Source organism: Etheostoma spectabile, chromosome 16, assembly GCF_008692095.1.
Source record: "Etheostoma spectabile isolate EspeVRDwgs_2016 chromosome 16, UIUC_Espe_1.0, whole genome shotgun sequence".
Taxonomy (NCBI): Eukaryota; Metazoa; Chordata; class Actinopteri; order Perciformes; family Percidae; genus Etheostoma; species Etheostoma spectabile.
In genome coordinates this window covers 7,414,480-7,420,327 of record NC_045748.1, presented here as the reverse complement: position 1 = coordinate 7,420,327, position 5,848 = coordinate 7,414,480, and the positions used below count along the sequence as shown (strand labels likewise).

The window sequence follows — 5,848 nt, the reverse complement described above, 5'->3', positions numbered from 1 at the left end:
AATGGAGCTGCCAGAGCTTCTCCTATATTACATCTCACCTCACCAAAACACAATCACAAGAAAACACTTCCACTTGTACATGCAGGCACATTCCTACACACATACGCAGGCGTGTGAGATACATATGCTTTCAAGATTTGTTTTGAGCTCGTAAAGAAATTGGTGCCTAAGACGGGTTTGATAGGTGTGAGGAGAGAATGCTTCATTGATTAGAGGCTAATTCATAGGGCTCCACTGAAAAAACACCTCTCCTTCTCCGTCTACCAGTAATCTCCTCTGCAAGCTCTTAGAAACAGGCTGTAACTTGATAAATTGCTGGGATGAAATGAAGTGAGAATAGGTTTGACAGTGCGGGGGCCTTCCATCCTTTGACACCAATCATCTGATCCATTTTTACAGCACATTAAATATAGAGCCCCTTTTGTCCATGGCTTCACGTTAGGAGACACTCTTGTGTTACCAGGAAAAGTGTGGGATTAAAAAGCAAGGGACTGTGGTTGACACTTCAGAATAATAGCAAAATAGGTTGGATATTTTAGTATGTGGTGGTGGTGGTGGTGGTGGTGAACCAACATTGTCAGTGTTGAATGTGGAATTAATTAATTTTGTATTTATTTTATTTTTTGCCAACTCAGGGCCTAAGGTTATGACTGGATTTAAACCTCCAGTGAAAGACAGTTATGTTCCGCAGTCTGTGGAAGTACATGTACAATGCAATCTCAGCCACTGCAGTGGTCACAAACCAGGTTGAATCTCGTAGTAACTGTTGCTGCTCTTTCCAAACTACCAAAGTGTAAACATGTAGGCATATGGTAAAGGAAAATTTGTGTCATCCTCAGTACTTGTTCACGGTGATGAGAAGAAAATGTAAGTACTGACAAAAGGTATTGTCTGCAGGGAATATACATTGTATATAATGTATATGATTATTTACACTTCTGAAGCAACGGCGGCCACGGGCCCCTCCACTTAACTCTAATAGTCGTCCGCTCTCTCTCCACTTTGAGGATGAGCAACGGGTACAGTGACAAGACACTCGCAGTCATGACCACCAAATAAACAACAGCGCTAGAAGCCTACAGCATTTTCTCCTCAGGCAGAGTCACAAATGGGGATGAAAGCCTCTCAGCTATGTTCCTATGGAAGCCGTGCTAATGCGGGTTCTGTGAAATATGACAGTAACGCTAGCGTGGAAAGTAGCGATACAGGCCTTTGAATTTGATGAATTTACTGTTTATCGGACCACAAATGAGACGGATAAGTAGCTAGCTAGAGCACCCTGCGGTGCCAGCTGCTACTTCACTGAGAGGAGAGCGGGCGGGAGCTGCAGAGATGGGTCTAACCTTCATAACGGCAGCAACACAAGGTTGGCTGATACGGTGGGGTGCGCTGCTGAAATAAATCCTAGAGGAAACCCTGATAGTGTGTTCATTTTTTAAATACAATTTTCAACAAAGCATGTGTTTGTGATAGCCTGTGTCCTTGTTCAGGGAGCTTCAAATAAATCCTCACGTGTGTGGGGTGATCTTGTTGCCACAAATCACTGTGCATGTAGCTCACATAGTAGACTATAAGACAACAGATTTCCCCACTGTGCTATGTGGAAAATGTTGAGTTTGAAGAGAGCACATTTACATTTTCTGTAGTTAGAGAAAAGATATTTGTCTGCTACTGAAGCCTCTTGTTAGAATCAAGCTTAAACATAATGCCTCACCAAGAGTGCTAACATCCAACTGCAAAAGTGTGTGTGTGTGTGTGTGTGTGTGGTGTGTGGTGTGTGTGTGTGTGTGTGTTGTGTGTGTGTGTGGTGTGTGTTTGTGTGTGTGTGTGTGTGGTGTGTGTGTGTGTGTGGTGTGTGTGTGTGTGTGTGTGTGTGTGTGTGTGTGTGTGTGTGTGTGTGTGTGTGTGTGCGCGCTTTTGTCTGCTTGCATTGTTTATTCTGTGGAGCTTTTACTAGGAATGCTCTGGTCAATATTTTCTATCTCACACACACACACACACAAAAGTCCGCCTACTATGCACATGAACAATAGCTGACACAAAAAGACATTGCACACATGGTGTAAGCAGCTTTGTCTCGTTATATTCTGGGTACCTGCTGGCAATTTTATTTCATTGTCTTATCCTAATTTACCCTGGGAAACCTGACTAAAAATGCACTGCATAGGGTTTAATATTGTAGTTAAAGGGACCATATAATGAAAAAAATCAATTTTGGGGGGGATTTGGGTTATTTTGAGATTTGGGTTATTTTGTGTCTCTGGTGCTTCCACACACATACAAACTTGCAAAAAAACAAACATCCATGTTTTGAGTGAGATACGAGTTTCTGAATGTCCTCTGCCTTCAGACTCCGGGTGAGCTGTTCGAAATCTGCACGGCTTTCTACATCACTAGCCGAGACGAGGTGGCTAACTGTAGCGCATGGTAGCGCTAGCATGCTAGCTCATTCTCAATGGCAAAGCACTGCTACAATCTAGCTGATGTGCTCTACTGGGTTACTCCCATCAAAGATAGTATAGATGTGAGATGTTTCACTCTGTTGCTAAAACAGAGACCTAAACACACAGGGTGAAAACCGGATCTGCAGCAATGTGCGATACAACAAAAATATGGTGTTTTTTTGAAAATGAAACCATGTAAACCTATTCTGCTACAACCACAAAATACAATTATGAACCTGAAAATGAGCATAATATGGGCGCTTTAAATAAGTATTAGATTTAGAAATATTTGTGTCCACATTTAAATGGAAAATTCTGAAATGCAAGCTACAGATAGTCTACTGGATATATTTTTACCTCTTAGGTGTTGCTTTGCATGAAGATCACCCATTACATGCTGTAAAACATGGGAAACACGTCCAATACTGCCTAAAATGCTGGTATTGGTATCGGCGAGTATGTGAGTCTATGCACCGATCCAATATTGCATAATTTAGCAGTCCCTCCAGGATTTAGCTTTGTTGCGATTGCGCCAATTCACGCAAATTCAACCAATCACCACAACTTTGGTGCAACCCGCAATTTTGACCAATCACCGCAACTTTTCCGTAGATTTGACTATTGAGACACGTGTGACTCAAATATCTCTCATTCACCAACAAAATGTACAGGAAAAGACCGTGCAAAACATTTCAGACCGTTCTGCCAACCCGTGTACACTTTAAAATTTTTGTTCGCTGTAACGATTTTTCACTCTGAAGTTGCTGAAAGCAGCTGCTCCTTCAATCCTGTCTGCAGCGGGTGGGGCTGCTCAGTTTCCCCCCGCGACTGATGCGCAGGACAGGAAATTAACTAAGAATGTATAGATCAACAAGCCATTGAGAGACATGTTCAAATTTGATTCATTCAATAAATTACTTTTTGTAATAAATCCACCAGCCATTTTTATTTGCAGCATCCTCCGCCTTATTAGTAAAGTTACTATAGGAAAGCTCAGCCTAGAGTCATTTTATTTTCCTCAAAATAGGTTTACTTTTTATTTTAAAGAAGTATACAAAAAGAATTGCAACTTTTTTGCAACTTTCTCTGTCTCCCGCAACTTCATTGCAACAAATCTACAAAAAAAAATTGCAACTAATTTTTTTTACAAAAGCTCCCGCAACATCAGGCATTTTGAGCCGCAACAATCCCCCAAAAAAAGCAAAATCCTGGAAGGACTGATTTAGCCCTGAAAAAAATCAGGACAGACTGTCAAAGTAGATAATGAAATAAAGTTCTTTGGCATTCATTCTCTGTAACCTGAGCCAGGCCATACTGTACGAACAATGATAGCAATCATAACACATCCATACAGGGTTAGTAGTATACAGCTGTTAAAAGATTATAATATATTTTAAAAAACTGGTACTGTAGCGGTACTCTGTATCAGCCAATACACATGTTCAGTATGGGAATTGGTGTTGGGAGAGAAAAAAGGTATTGGAACATCTCTACAATGCACCTTATGAGTTTTTCAACATCTGACAGCTGAACTAAATATATGAAACTGGATTTTTTTTTAATTAACATGTTTGACAGGTAGTGAAAAGTGACCTCTTCTTACAATTCCGGATGACAAATTGTCAGGAGAGGCAGGGGAACAGCATTACTAATAACATTCAGCACCAGGTGCCAAGTGCGATGACACTGAAAATACAGGGGCTGAAACGGTTATCTGTGAGACCATTTGGAAGTTATAAATTAAAACAGGATTTCACAGGGTATGATATAGATATAGAGAGAGAGAGAAAATATGTAGGAACCAAGACAGGTTGGAGGCCATAAAGTACCAAACCCACTTGTACTATATAATGTAAACTATTTGTCTGCTGCCTGTTAAAATGCAGGATTGGCACGCCGAGGCAGCCTCTCCGGTGACTTTATTATTATTACAGCACTGAAGGGAGGCAGTTGCAAAATATCTTTATCTCCTATATCAGTAATTGTTTTTTGTTAATAAATCCTGAATTCATTTTCTTAACCAAAATGAAAATAAATGGAACAAAGATAGGGGTATTTTATTCCCATCAGTGCATGACAGAGACACTGATTTCCAGAAAACAGTAAGTCACCCAACCAGTGGGTGCTGGGTAGATCAGGAATTTGCTCTGGTGGTTGTAGCTGGTAAGGCTGGGCATCGTTCAAAATCTTTCAATCTGGTGCCAGTTTTGATACCTTAGTTTCACTGCCGGTTCCTTAACAATACTTTTTTTCCCAATATCATATGTTTGAAAATCCATTTCAACAGCAACACTTACATTACCTGTCATTTAGCTGACGCTTTTATCCAAAGTGACTTACAATTGCTATATATGTCAGAAGTTGCATGCCTCTGGAGCAATTAGGGGTGTCAATAAGGGTGCAAGTGTCTTGCTCAGGGACACATTGGTTTATGTATGCAGTGGGAATCGAACCCAGATCTCCCACACCAATGCAGAACTTTTATTTTTCAGTTTGTATTATATACACACGCCCAAAAACTTAGTAACACAGACAAACCAGTTAATTTAAAGCTTTTATTGTTAGAATGCCAATCTCTAATATCGCAAATAATGTATTCAACATCTGTCTTTGGCCTCTGTCTCCCTGCTGGTCGTTGGCTTTGCCATCCTTGGTGACCGCCTCCGTTTAGTCCCTTTTTAAAAGACGGTTAACACAACAAAATGATGTTTACGTTATAACGCTATACAACGTTATTACATGGGAAAGTACTCATACATGTTAGCCTTCGCTGAACGTTGCTAGTGAAGTTTACACGGTGCAGTGTTATCTCCCGTCTACAGATACAACCAGTGATAAACACACCGACTTCCTAAATCTCTGCTAACGTTACGCATATACGGTAACGGCATATAAAAAGAGATGAACATGCCACATTAAACTTTACAAAGACAGCAACCTAGCTAGCTAACAGCCGAATGTTAATGATAGGTTCAGTTAGCTAACGTTAGCGCGGGGTGTATCTACCTAATTATTGTAGCAATTCGTACAAGCATTAAAGCGTTAAGCTTTACATTGATGTAAAACATTAACGGTGATAACAAATTTACGGCACACACTAAAGATACTTACATTTAAATTATCATTTCACCTTCAGCGATGCCGCTCAAACTCCCGCTTAGGTCTGCTATATTTTTTTTTTTTTTTTAACAAGCCGCTAAAGGCAGGCGCATAGGATTGTGGGTGATTTGGGACTGCGAATGATACACATATGCATCCTTCTCTGTCTATAGGAAATTTTCTGAATGAAGGACTCCGTCCTTTGAGGAATTCGGAGGATCCTCGAAATTGGAACGGTCCTTCGGCGGACGTCGATGACGTTGCGTCCTCCTCCTGGCTTTGGAGGATCCTTCCTTGACATTAAG

At 40.7% G+C, this 5,848-nt stretch overlaps 1 long non-coding RNA gene across 1 annotated transcript; it reads right to left on the bottom strand.

The window, feature by feature from the left end:
* Positions 1–4,985: 4,985 nt before the first annotated feature.
* LOC116704558 (uncharacterized) lies at positions 4,986–5,608 on the bottom strand. Its single transcript, XR_004335712.1, has 2 exons — positions 5,556–5,608; positions 4,986–5,118 (listed from the first exon to the last, which is right to left on the bottom strand). It is a non-coding gene; the product is annotated as an uncharacterized LOC116704558 (long non-coding RNA).
* Positions 5,609–5,848: the final 240 nt, after the last annotated feature.